The 13,647-nt window shown below is 39.2% G+C and overlaps 1 long non-coding RNA gene across 1 annotated transcript; it reads right to left on the minus strand.

Annotated features, from left to right (window-relative positions):
• Window positions 1–1,651: 1,651 nt before the first annotated feature.
• Window positions 1,652–6,527, minus strand: LOC129350283 (uncharacterized). Its single transcript, XR_008603626.1, has 2 exons — window positions 6,395–6,527; window positions 1,652–5,133 (listed from the first exon to the last, which is right to left on the minus strand). It is a non-coding gene; the product is annotated as an uncharacterized LOC129350283 (long non-coding RNA).
• Window positions 6,528–13,647: the final 7,120 nt, after the last annotated feature.

Genomic DNA, 13,647 nt, shown 5'->3' on the forward strand with positions numbered 1-13,647 from the left:
TCTAAGAAGCGGTTTCTTGACATGACGACGACGCTGCTGAAAATTCACGTAAAGATTAAAGAAAATGGTTACACACTGTTGCTGTCTAGCAAAAGATGTGTCTGAACTTGGAAGCACCTAGCTGGAATGGGGACAAGCTCTGACGGTGAAGAAAGGAGTGAAGGACAGAAAGGTGAATTTGTGTGCAAAATAAGGCTGACGGCTGAATAAAGGCTTTGTGAAACATCAGGAGCTTCACCATTGTCTGGCTGGGGTTTGCTACATCACGTGACCTAAATATGTAGCCGGCTCCAGGAATTGATGGGACTCAGAAGCACCCCACAGTTTAATCATTTGTTCCTTGTATGATGTCCAACTGATAAATCACACTCAATTTGTAGTAGGATCGCAATCATGTGATTGTCAGCAGGTAACTGACACAGTGTTCACTTGTTGTCATGGTTACAGCGACACTGTGCCAGCAGCTATATCTGGAAATGGGAAATGCTTAACAAAGCCATGGATCAAGGCTATAAGCTATAAGATGCAGACGCTGCAAAAATTTAATGAGGTGGTGCTTGTGTCATTTCTGACTTCCCCTGAAAATTTCATCCAAATCCGTTAGTCCGTTTTTGAGTAATGTGGCACACGGACAGACAGACAGACAGACAGACGGATTCACAGACAAACGTACGCCAATCATGACATAACTCTGCCACGTTCCTTGGTGGAGTAAAAATAACGAATTAGCTCAAAAAATTGTGTCATGTATTTCAGAATCCATATTTTTTTTAACCCTTTTAACATATCCATAAGGTGCTTTTATGTGCAGAAAGACATCATGAGTGAAAGAAGCAGTCAACTCTCAAAAGTCTCAAAAACAGAAACTGAATTCAGATGTTTAGGGTTTTATACACAACAAACCTAAAGAATCAATTGTTCAGAAAGAGTTCGGACATATATGGCCAGATTACTCCCATATTAGAACTTCAGTTGTGTAACATTGAGTAATTTCATAGTGTTTGAGCTGAGTCGTAGGTGAGCTGGTGTGCTCGAACTGCAGCAACTGGGGAGGGGTGGATGGATGGAGAGAAGGGGCTTCATAGCGCTGCGCATTCTAGAAAAAGCAGTGGTGTAAAGTTGCATCCAAACCAGTCATAGGCAGGAAGGGATTATTTTCATGGAAAAAATATGTAACTTTGATTTTAAGGGGTTTAATCGATGACCAGATATTTATTTCTGCTGCACTGTGCTCGAACAAAACAAGCCTATAAGCACTGATTCACCAAAGAGAGCTAGGTTAAAGGGTTTTAATTAGTTCAAAGTCAAAATGGTTTCAGATATTAAAGTCACAAGTAATGATAGTTGCAAACACTTTTAATTAATGTACTCCATACGCTGTAATTCGCTTTGTATTTCATGTCTGTAAAAGTTTTGACCAATAGTTATCTTAGCTTTAACCCAGATACTTAAAAGTGTTTTGATCTGTAAATTCCCAGTTCTGCGTTTGCCGACAGCAGCTCACCCTCAGATCAAAGGAAGGACAGACTCTCTAGGAAGGTATGGGGGAAACAAATCCTGGTACCACTCACAACTCAACCCCAGCACAAGATTTTTATGGTAAAAGCATCAACAATCAAACCAAACATGCAAGAAATGGAAATAAGTCAAGTCAAAGTCAAAGTCAGCTTTATTGTCAATTCTTCAATATGTACATGACATACCAAGAATCGAAAACAACTTGTCTGCGCTGTTTTCACATAGCAGATGCATAGAGCAGTTTTTGTATTTTTTTTTTTTTTTTTTTTTTTACAATTCAGGATACAAATATGTAATGAAAAGTAAACATCTGCAAACCGGGAGGATGATAATAAGTAGGAAACTGTGAGCGGATTGCCTGCAGTAACAATGCAGGATTGCTCCAAGAAACATGCATAAACTACAACTTACACAACAACTGACAAAGTATAAATTCGTGCCAGCTGCACCATCCATTTGCATGCTTGTGTTTGTGTGTGCACGCTTGGGCTAATTCGCCCACCTAGAGCCATACATAATACTGTTATAAAACCCAACATGACGCCAGAGCAGGGTAATGAAAACTGATTGCCATTGGAGAATCCACAGGGGGCAGGGCACGAGCTAAATTCATCACCGCCCATCCCTCCCCTCGCTCCCCCGCACGCTGTAGCTCTATAATAATAGCACGGACACATAATCTGGAGGGATGTCGTCACTTGTGCGTGACGTAAGTCCCCATGACGTCAGGGCATGCTGGGAGCTCAAAGGATTGCCGTATACGGTGGTGGTGATCAGCAGAGCTTGCAAGGCTCGGCTCTGACGCAGGGGCAACCCGTGACTGCAGAGAGGCAGAGAGAGAGAGCAGCAGCTGCAGTACACCCAGTGAAGGGAGCTTTAGCCTCATTCTGGCAGCATTCGGGGGCAGTCGTGACTGCAGAGCTGCCAGCCTGCAAGCCACAGCGGAGAGAGCGATGCAGGACTATTTATAGGACGCCTTTGCATGGGTTGGCTGCAGTTTCCAAGCAGAACAAGTCACTTGACTAGTTTGCTCAGGCGCGCTTTCCTCAATAATGCATTCTCATCAGCATTTCATGATGCAGGCTTAGCTGTGTTTCTTTTTCGCATGTAGCTGATGCTCTCATCTCACAACGACGTGCAGTTCTGACAGTAGATATCTTGTGTTGAAGGTAGTGATGAGAGTGTCAGAGCTGCTGCAGCAACACAAGACAACAGATTTAACAATGAATGGTCTTTAATGAGTCCATTTTTGTGATATTGAATTAGACTCTTTTCGTTTCACTTCCCCTTAAGTTGTTCTACATTGTTTAAGAACAACTTTTTAAGCACTATGTTGCAGTATCATATACAGGGTGTCCTTAAAGTCTGGACACATAGGAAATCTCATGAACTATACTTTTTGTTTTTTTTTTGCCTCCACAGATTAAGTATGACTTTGTCCAAAGACGAAAGAGTTGAACTGGTACGTCTCAGTGAACATGAAGGGTGGATGTATCGAAAGATAGGGTTAGGGTAGTGATTTTTTGGGGCTAGCATGAATTATAGCCATGGCCAATTCTTTAGTTTCAGCAGATACATTTATTCATCCAGAACAGGGTTTGCCCATGACACTGCCCGTTTCTTTAAACTTTTTAACTACCTTTGCCCCCACGGAAAAGTCAAGTGGAATCCTCCTTGGATGACGAGTGTTAAATTCATCTGCTATCCTTCCGTATGTCCGTTCTTCACATCCACTGAGAAGTACCAGTTCAACTCTGTCTTCTTTCGACAAAGCCATATTTAATCTGTGGAGGTTAAAAAAATATATATAGTTAATGAGATTACCTATGTGTCCAGACTTTAGGGACACCCTGTAGAAAGGGGTGACAAATTCATGGAAAAAACCCAACATGAAGACTGAGGGTGTTAGAAGCAGAGTGGACTAACTCACAAAAAATCTTGAGGTTTTTTTTTTTTTTTTTTTTTAATCATTTCTGTAATCTTTTATGGTCTAGATTTTAGTGGCAAAGTGGTCTGACCCACAACCTAAATATAGTGTTACAGTGGTGCTTTGAATGTTAGGCTATTCTTGAAAACTACAGAAAGTGGGTTACACCACTCTGCTTATAAACCCTTTAAGTATTATAGCAAGCTCCAGAGGACTATTGCATCCTTATCAGAGTAAAAGTGGGCAAAAAATGAGGCTGACACACAATGTCAGTTTAAACCAGGTGCACATCGCTTTGGATAATTGGCTGAACAGAGTTTCAAATTTATTAGATGATAAATCCATGCGTGGTAGCTGCCAGAGTCAAAGTGCTGCACCCCAGGCAGACCTCTCTCAAAGTTACAGAGATAAAAGTACAAAAAGCACCAGAACAAGCATCTGTCAAATGTGACAATGCGGAGGAAGCATGACAAATCAGGCAATTCATTTGCAGCTTTGGAAATGATTATTAGACCACCTGCTGTCTTCTTCCACATGACAGGCTTTTTAGATGGATCATTTTGGTAGAATTTTAACATAGTGGTTAATTAAGTACAGTATATTCTGAAAGACATGAAAATGTGTCATAATAACTCAAAACCTGCAATAAATTGTGTTGAAAAATGTGATGTATTGCAACAGTAACAAATTAAGCAGTTACACAAGATGGTGACAAACATAGAGACACCATTATTTTGTGCATAAGCTGCCAAACTAAATGATCCCTCAACAACGCCAATGAGAAGAAGGCCAGTTTGGTGCTTTACGAAGAGGGATACAGTGAGAGAATCATTGCTAACCAGCTTGGACTCAGCCAAACAGCTGTCTGTTGTAACCTTAAGAAAAAAAACACAGTGGCCTAATAATCATTTCTAAAGCTGTATGTCAGAGGACTAACAGGTCAGAAACCAAACAAAAGAACACAGACGTCTGTGAAAGTTACAACAATAAAAGTACAAGTGTGATTATCTGTAAAGTGTGATAACTGAGAGGAAACATGACAAATTCAATACTTCACTAATGCCAAAGGGCTGCACTGGGTTTAAAGTGAGCAGTGAATCCATGATGTCACCACCCTGAGGAGAGGTAAGGATTATTTTCTCTGCACCAGAACATTAATGATGCTGCAGATGCTGTTGTTAGCCTGTATAAAGTCAAGCAATAGCACAACCAACATTTTTGTGTAGGTTTTGCAGTCACATGTTAACATATGTGAATCTTTAACCCTTTGATGCACAACATGGGTCAAGAGATATATTATTTGGAAAATGGGTCACAGCTCTGTTTGCTTGTGTTAGGATTTAACCTTGTTCTTTAGTTTCTGACGTGGTGTTAGGGGTTGAAACTCTGTTCGACACATTATCCGATGATAATTATACAGCTGTTTTTTATTGACTATGTTTGCCTCATGTTTTTGTCCACTTTGTCTCCATTGAAGAGACAGTAGTGTCAATTGTTAGTCTGTTTGCACAGCTGAAGACAGCAAATTAGCAGCCCCCTTCTGTCATCTGGAGGTTTTCTGTTTTCTGTTATTCAGCTGCATATTGTTGGAGGAGACATGGCGCTTTGATGTTTTGATGATGGTGGTGAAGAGTGTTGTCAATCCAAGATCACCCATAGATGTGCAGCTGGGTTGAGATCTGATGACTCTGAAGGCCAAAGCAATATTTCATTATGGTTCTATGTATATTCCAATATGCATACTACCATACTGTAAAGTACACCAGAAAATTCACAATTAATAGTATATCAAATGTAGAATGCAAATTACCAGGATGTCCTCCTAAACCCACTTGGAATTTGAAGTAATGCTTTACCGGTCCTTTGCACAGTTAGGAGTCGTGTATCACAGTGTCTCGTGCAAGCATAAACAACCTTAAGTTGCTAAAACCGCAGATGACAGCACAATTTAAGTTACAGACTACAACGGTGAAAGATTAAGAAGCATTACGATGACAGAATAGTATCTCCCAATTGTATGCACACTGCATGAAACACTACATACTTTGTAAGGTCAGTTGTAGCATCCACTGAAAGTAAAAAAATCTTTGGGACACACACCCGACTTACAGTGTTACGACCCAGCTGTCTAGAGATGGCTGGGAGTATCAGAAAAGCAGATATTGGCAAGGTGAAGCAATTTATTTTTTAGGGATAAAATTAATAAATAAAACAGTGATGATGCAAAAAAACAGCTAGTGGGTGTCGCTAAGCTCAAAGAACCAAGTAAAACCAAAGGAAGGCTGACAGTTATGAAATGCTAAGACAAAATGACGAGAACTAAATTCCTTAGCCAAACTTAAACACAACAGCAACACAAAAAACATGAGTTCAGAGTGCACATTGATATTCTTAGTCACCTTGTTCTTCTGCATCATACTCATCAAATATGTACGGTCAACTGCAATTTCTGACCCTGTTTACTGACGTCTTTCTTATTAATCTACCGGTAAATTCCATGATGGCTTTGGTTACTCTTCCAATTGAAGCCAGTTGAGCAGCGACTGAAGCTCCTCCCATCAGTGCCCCAACGATGAACCCTCTTTCAGAGCCACTTAGGTCTTTCTTCTATTGCCATTTTGACACACAATGAGAATCAACTTGGTCTGCTCAGCATTTTTGTAATTGCTTAATGGTAGCATGCAGCGGTCATGCGTGGAAGCATCTGCATTTGTTATGGTACTCTACCAGTTTATACAGGTTTTTCCTATCAGTTATGAACATTACATAGTCTGTGACGGAGTGATGAAGATAGAATCTCCTCCGAAATTTAGAACAAGATAAGATAGATAGTTAAGATAGATGGATTCTTCCAGTTTTCAAACAAAAGCCAACATTAAAGTAACACAGCAGTTATGGTACCACAGGAGGAAACAGTGATGTGACATTTATCATCACGCCTCGTCTCACCTTTTCTTAATACACGCAGAAATCCAGGCCGAATCATTTCAGTCGCAGCAGGTGTGATGTATGTGGCTGCCTGGATCAACACGTCTCAGGAGGACAGTTAAGAGGCTTATCCAACAAGTCGAGCAATACGCGGGATCTGTAGAGAACCCAAGCGTATCACAAAGTGCAACACGTTAAATGTGCCTGCATCTGTTCAGTGATACGACGCTACTTTTCCATGAATCAGTCGTTTCCCACCTCGGGGTCAAAATCCCCTGAGGTGTTATGGGATGTTGTTAGTCTAAGATAATGTGTATATATACTGACATTTAACTCGGTTAGGGTTTGATATATTTTTCAGTAGCCAAGAAAAAATGTTTATACTGCACATTGACGACATCCAACAGTACGACTGAAACATATGGAGGCACAATGGCCAATATTAAGACACAGTATGAAATCTGTGCTCCAAGAATAGACATGTCATCAGCTTTGATAGGTCTTTGGCATGCAATGGAATGCATGCTTCAATGGCTTTGAGATAATGTATGAGTTCATCTGTCTAAATCAGGGGTGTCAAACTCATTTTAGTTAGACATAAAGTCCAATTTAGTCTCAAGTGGGCTGGAGCAGTAAAATCACAGCATAATAACCTATAAATAATGACAACTCCAAATGTTTCCCTTTGTCTTAACGCAAAACAGTACAGTCTGAAAATGTCCACAGTTAACGAACTATCACTTTACAAAACATTATGAACAACCTGAAGTTTCTTAAGAAAAATAAATTTAATTTCAACAATATTAATCAATCTATTTCAATATCAATTTGAATCTCTGTTCATCATTTACACATTACAACTTACAGATCAGTGTGTCTACAAAGGCACAAAACATTCAGTCACAGGTATCTGGAATTGAACAATGTAGTATTTTACTTTATGATCAAAACAACTCGTCAAAAACTAGAAATTACTTTAAACTTACAATTTTACAAATTTACAATTTGCAGTTAATGTCTCCTCTGTCATTTTTACACTTTGCAAAGTCGTCCTATGGGCTGTATGTTTTACACCCCTGATCTAAATGAACATTCAACAGCTAGTGTGAAGAAAGATTAACTATAAAATGAGCTCCAGTCATTCCACAAATATTCAAATGAAACATCGTTTTAGTTTCCAAGCACATTTCAACTTGTTTTGCCCTTTCTCATAATCAAAATCAACCCCTTTTAATTTTTGCAGTTTACCAAATGCTTGTCATTGTTGTAACGTGTTTAAGACTTCTGTAGTTAAAATGAAGAACCTCAAGCAAAATTGAACACAACAGTACAGAGTATAGTGCAAATACACTACCATTCAAAAGTTTTGGATCACTTAAAAATGTCCATATTTTGAAAGAAAAGCTTTTTTTTCAGTGACGATGCCATTAAATGAATCGGAAATCCAGTCTAGACATTGTTAATGTGGTAAATGACTATTCTAGCTGGAAACAGCAGATTTTTAATGGAATATCTCCATAGGGGTACAGAGGAACATTTCCAGCAACCATCACTCCTGTGTTCTAATGCTACATTGTGTTAGCTAATGGTGTTGAAAGGCTAATTGATGATTAGAAAACCTTTGTGCAGTCATGTTAGCACATGGATAAAAGTGGGAGTTTTCATGGAAAACATGAAATTGCCTCGGTGACCCCAAACTTTTGAACAGTGGTCTATATTGGGCAGTTTTTGTACTTACATGTCTCATTTATCAGTGCTAGGATGAAAACTACTTATCCGGTTGCAGACATAAGGACATATCTCTGAGGATTGGTTTCTGTGGACCACATCATTAATATCTAAAAGATTGTTCTAACATTCCATATGCCGTATGGACAACGACAACACATCATGTAGCTCACCTCTCTGGCCAAGCAGTGCATCTTTAAGCCTCCCGAGTTTCCCAAATGAGCAGCATCTGTGGGGAAAGAAGAAGAATCAAGGTCAATAAGTGTAATTTTTCAGATCGTAGCATTAAAAGCCTACATCTTAGAGTGTGGTGCTTAACCCTCTGAACCCCTAGTGTGTTTTCTTTTGCGCCTGTCACATTTTCACTCACTCATTTTTCACTGCAATATGAAGTCCGGCACCTCTATGGAAACAGCACAACCACAGCTAGGAGGACAGAGAACTGAAAAAATGCCTTTTGTTCAGTTTGACACAGCTATGATGCCATGAATAATAGAAGGAAAAAAAAAGCTAAAATGTACGATGAATCTCTGTGAGGCTGTTGACAGTGGGTTGTGGAATATAGTTCAATTTTTCCTGAAGGGTGTAGCAGAGGTAGCAGCCTTTTAGAAGGACTGGATTGTGTAACATTACATTCATTTTGCTGCCCATCACCTGTCGTGCCACAATTTCTTTTTTCTTTTCTCAACAAATGGTGGCGTTATGGACATTCAAGCACAGCTAGCGAAAACGCCAACAGTCTGTTCTTATCTCTTTTTTTGTCATCTGTGACATTTTGAATAAAGCTGCATTTTAGATGACCTTTAATAGTGATAAATCAAAAGAGAGTCTGAACAACAGAGTCAGCATGCCTTAGATGTTTAATAGATATTTGCAATTCTGCAGTGTCTTAAAGCAAGCAGCTTTTGACTCTACTTTGCACATAAACTCTAGAACGATATTTCATAATACTGAAATGTTGAATGAATTGTCCAAGAACTCGCTCCTGTGTTGTTTTTGATGCCCTGCGCATCGACATTATTGATCGAGATTTTTCCCCCTTAGCATCTCTGCTCTGTGTAAACACTGCCTGCAGTTCAGTTGAAAACGCTTTCAGTTTTTGTCACATGACTGTTGGTTACAGCTGATTCAGTCATGGCTTCTTATTTGCACCAAGGAGCAGAAATTTTGCTTTTTGTTTTTTTTGTTTGTTTTACAGGATTTGGTGCAAATTAGTTATTTTTGATTTTCTAAATGAGACAGTTGGTATAAAATGATATTATTAAAATATCACAATTTTTGGCTTAAATTTGGTTATTTTTTCTGATAGACCATCAGAGTTGAAAATCCAACTAACAAGCAACAAGCATTTTTTTGTGTTTGTTTTAAAGACAACATTCCTTTCCATGTCATTTTGGAAAACCAAAACAAGAATGAAAAATTACTTTTTAGGAAAAAAAATTAGCAAAGACATCAGCTTCAGTGTCTCAGATAGTAAGCATATGCAATAAAGAAAACAAACCAGCAAGCAATCAAACGTGCCTCCAGCCTAAGACAAGCTGTTGATGATATTAAACACAACGTTGTTTACTCATTTTATCCAATCACATTATAACCGGATTTAAGATATTTTCAAAGTCAACATGGGAGGCCAGGGTAGATAAAGGTGCACGTTTGGCAGCAGTGTCTCCGTCCTGGTGTCCCTGTCAGAGTGAAGCTCATGGGGACGACACTGTGTGTGTCTAATAACTCTGCACTGCACTGCAGAGCAGCTCTGTTTGCTGCAGTCACGACTGCCCCACAGAAACAACCAAACAGAGGACAGCAGGACGGGAAATGGCTGACAGGAGGATTTCTGATCGTCTGCTTTCTCCTCTGGCTTTGGGCTGTACAATTAATCACCAAAGTTAAAAAAACAAACAAAACAAAACAGGTTAATACTCCACAAATAGCTGTATTATTCTGATAAAAAATGTAATCTCACATGAATAATGAACTCGTGGCTGTATTTAAAAGTGTAAATGCTGAGTTTATAGTGGAAATGTATTATTAGTACAACCAAAACTCTTAACTAACCACAGTAATATGTGATGCAATTCAATTTAAATGTGCTATATTGACAGGTGTTGGTAATATTTAGTCATAGCAGAAATGTTCCTTCTGTCCTGATTGATGTGAGTCTATAGACTGTTGGATGTGCTGCTATGAGCCATTTGGTCCTAAAGAAGGAGAGCTTTTGCATTCTCAGGAGCAAGTTCGTAGTGAGCAGTGGGCTCTGCCAAGGCTGTTCCTTGTCACTGATTCTGTTTGTGATATCCTCAGACAGAATGTGTGTGGAATAGCGAGCGCACACTTTTGTGATCTCAGGTAGTGTCTGTGCTTTTTCAAAAGATATAACGCCGTTGGCTTCGTCGGACCGTGACCCCGAGTTGGTGGGAGGCCAAATGTAAAGTGGTTGGAATTGGAGTCGGTCCATGTCTGAGGCCACGGTGTGACAGACTGCACAAAGTCAGAGAATTTAAGTTTTCTAACACTCAGATGGTTGGTCTGTGCCTCTTTTCTCATCTGTACTCTGTGATTTTAGATGCAAAAAACTGAAGAGCTTGCAGAATGTAACATCATCTTCACCATCAAGCAGCAATGAAGGCTTTTTAAAAAAGTTTCACCTTGTACTAGTTTCTTGCTGTTTTCAGCAAAAGACCTAATTATTCAATCATACACTGTCTGCTGAACATCGAAGATGATGCTTGACTAGCTAGTGAAGAACATAATGCAGCTAAAAAGCCACATATTTCTCTCAGGAGGTGGTGGAGACCAAAGCCTAGCAAAAAATTGTGAAAATATTTCATTCCTCAAATTTCCAGAATGGTTCATGTGATGCTTTTGTAGTTGTGACTTCTGAATGTATACATAAACAGTGGTTTTAGCAGAACTTCTTTTTTGTCAGTCCGTGTCATTATAGATGTTGCTGCACCGTCTCAGATTTTGTTCACAAGTTCTGTAAATATTTTTTCAGAATTCAGATATTTCCATATGTTTTCAGAATTTTTTGTATATTCACTCTCAAAAAATGTCTCACCTGGGAGCCCGTTTAAAAGGTTAAATATCTCCAAAAATATTACTCCCAGAGCCAAAACATTTGTTGAGGACACTGAGAAAACTGGCAGCCAAGCAAGGTGCATCTTCTCATATATAATGGCAATATACAGACAACTATGCTCACCAGCTTTTGTGGTCGTAGGAATGAGTCCACATCATCATGTTGACCTGTCAAAATAGCAACAAAAAAAAAATGGAACTTTGGCTTACAATACTTGCTTCTCATCAAATTTTATTAATGTTGGGGGCTTCAAAAATTTGCAGAATGTCAAGTGAAGACTGTATTTTCCGTAGGAAATATTGATACAGACAGATATATACACACACCAGTATCGTGTTTATTTTAAAATGTTGCTTTTTTCCATTTTCAAGAGCTAGCAATTGTAAGTTTGGCCTCTGCTCAGGGGCAGATCTAGAGAAAAATTAATAGGGTGGTAAAGGGGTGGCAGATACATTTTAGGGGGTGGTTATACTCTGCCAAGGAGGCGGAGCCTTGGCAGAGTTATGTGATGATTGCCATTGGTTTGTCTGTCTGTCTGTTAGCAACATTACTCAAAAATGGAATGAAGGATTTGGATGAAACCAACCAGCAGGCGTTATCAAATTGACGCAAATACTGCTGAAATAAGTATGTTAAATAAGTAAATATCATTTGTATTTGTCAGCCAATCCTAAACATGAGTTGTTCTTATTAGCTGCCAATCACATGATGTGATTTGATATGTCCAGCAGAAAGGGGAAAAGATTTAAACTGAAATAAAGTCAACCTTATACATTTTGAAGAAACCAAATGCTAGATATGTTAAAAATGTTTCTTAAATTTAGCAACAAATTAGATTAAGACTAGACAATGTCTCTCTTATGCACTGTTTTGGGAAATCTGCATTTGTGTGATCTATGCTTATATTGGGCCTGCCACAATGATTACATTATCAATTCATCTACAACAGAGCCAGAGTCCAGATAATTTTATTTATTGTCTTAGATTTGTGGTTTTATATTTTGATGCTCTTTATTTGAGACATTTCTTACAATAATTCTATAATTCCAATATTTGGATATTCTTAAGAATTAAGGATCTACTTATCATCTTAAAATTAAAAGACTAACTACATCAGATAATAATTTGTCCAAAAAGGTAATTATTGTGACAGGTGTACCTCTTACTCAGATATATTATACTAAAGCAATATTCATAGCATGTGGAGCAGTTGGACCAGAGATAGTCTGATTTACCTTTCTCTGTCTGAGCTCTGCATGCCTTCATTTCTTTCTCTGAACTCTTCCTCCTCCATCTCCTCTCTGGGATGCTCTTCCTCCTCTTTTCTTTTAGGCTGGGAAAAGCTGCTGGTGGTTTCCTTCCTCTTCATTCTTTACCGTCTCCTACAAGAATCACACAGACTGAACAATGTTTTTTCCTTTGAAAATTTTCATTATTAACTATGATACAATCTGATGTGTACAATTTAAACCTTTAAAGAGATACTTAACATGTAAACGCTTTTCAGCCACAGTCAGAAGCCACAGGTTGTAATTATCAAAATAAGAGAAAAAACTTCCACAGACGATTCCCCACCATCCTTCTGTGGCTGTTCTCTAACATTAGCTAGCTACATAAGTAAAAATTAGCAAGGCCCAGGCTCACTGGAAACCGTGGCTCGTCTCGCAAGCAAACACTTCATGTGAATTTAGACACTATTAGCGTTTAATACATAGTGAACAGTTATATTAGCATGTAGTCTAACCCAGTCTAACTAGTGTCTTACTGTCACACCGAAGTCCAGCTGTCATCCACATGAGTGAGGTCTAAGAGCAGCCCCCTCAGGGGGGCGTGTCGCCTCGTATCTGTAGCAGCGTAGACTGTACAAGACGTGACGTCAACATGGTGCATTCGAAAGCACTCGGACATCGGAGTTTCACTCGTTATTCGTCTTTCCTGGACTTTCGCTCTTTACGGCCGGCCACAACCTTTCATTTACATATTTTTGAATTAGATCGTTCAGAACTGGGGTGGCAGCTGGGATGGCAAGGCATCTTCTAGGGGTGGCAGTTGCCACCCTATGCCACCCCAGTAGATCCGCCCCTGCCTCTGCTGGAACCACTTGACCTTTTGTAGCTTCCAGAAACAATGTGGTCTGTGTCTTCACAAATTTTCACAGCTCTGGGATTTATGTTTCTGGAGATGTTGGACCCTAAATATAGCTTTCACCAGGAGAAGCAAAAACAGATTGGAGAACTAAACATCTAAAACTGGAACACACTGATTAGTCATTATGTTGCTCCCCACCTTAGATTCCTGTATTTTTGTTCTTGCTGTTTACTTGTATTTTTATTCTCATTTATTCCCTCTCAGGGGCCATTTTGCTCCATACCAGGTGGAATCCAACTAATATTCCACCTGACACATTTTCCTCCTTCCTCATAGCCTTGGGGGTTTTGAGAAACATAAATGCTCCTATGTGTTTTTG

Source organism: Amphiprion ocellaris, chromosome 13 (genome assembly GCF_022539595.1).
Source record: "Amphiprion ocellaris isolate individual 3 ecotype Okinawa chromosome 13, ASM2253959v1, whole genome shotgun sequence".
Taxonomy (NCBI): Eukaryota; Metazoa; Chordata; class Actinopteri; family Pomacentridae; genus Amphiprion; species Amphiprion ocellaris.